Source organism: Pygoscelis adeliae, unplaced genomic scaffold (assembly GCF_000699105.1).
Source record: "Pygoscelis adeliae isolate BGI_AS28 unplaced genomic scaffold, ASM69910v1 Scaffold14, whole genome shotgun sequence".
NCBI classification, from domain to species: domain Eukaryota; kingdom Metazoa; phylum Chordata; class Aves; order Sphenisciformes; family Spheniscidae; genus Pygoscelis; species Pygoscelis adeliae.
Genome location: NW_008825109.1, coordinates 7,148,529 through 7,148,831, shown reverse-complemented (window position 1 = coordinate 7,148,831; position 303 = coordinate 7,148,529).

The window sequence follows — 303 nt, the reverse complement described above, 5'->3', positions numbered from 1 at the left end:
GTGGGAGGTGGGGGGAAACAGACTGTTTGATCAAATTTGTCATGTCAATAAAAATATTTTTAATGAAATATTGCATGTTTTTATTTTTCTTTTCTTCTATTCTGATGAAGGAGTCATACTGAACTATTTGTGGTATGTGAAGTATTGGAAAAATAAACCTGGACAGAAGAGAGGCACAGATGTTTTCTATGTTCAATTTTTTTTTTTTAAAGTGTTCTTGGTCACCACACTTTGCTGCAGGAGACAGGTTTGTGGGCCACGTACTGAACTTCCTCTTGTGCTGTTTGGGGTCTGTGTGGATCA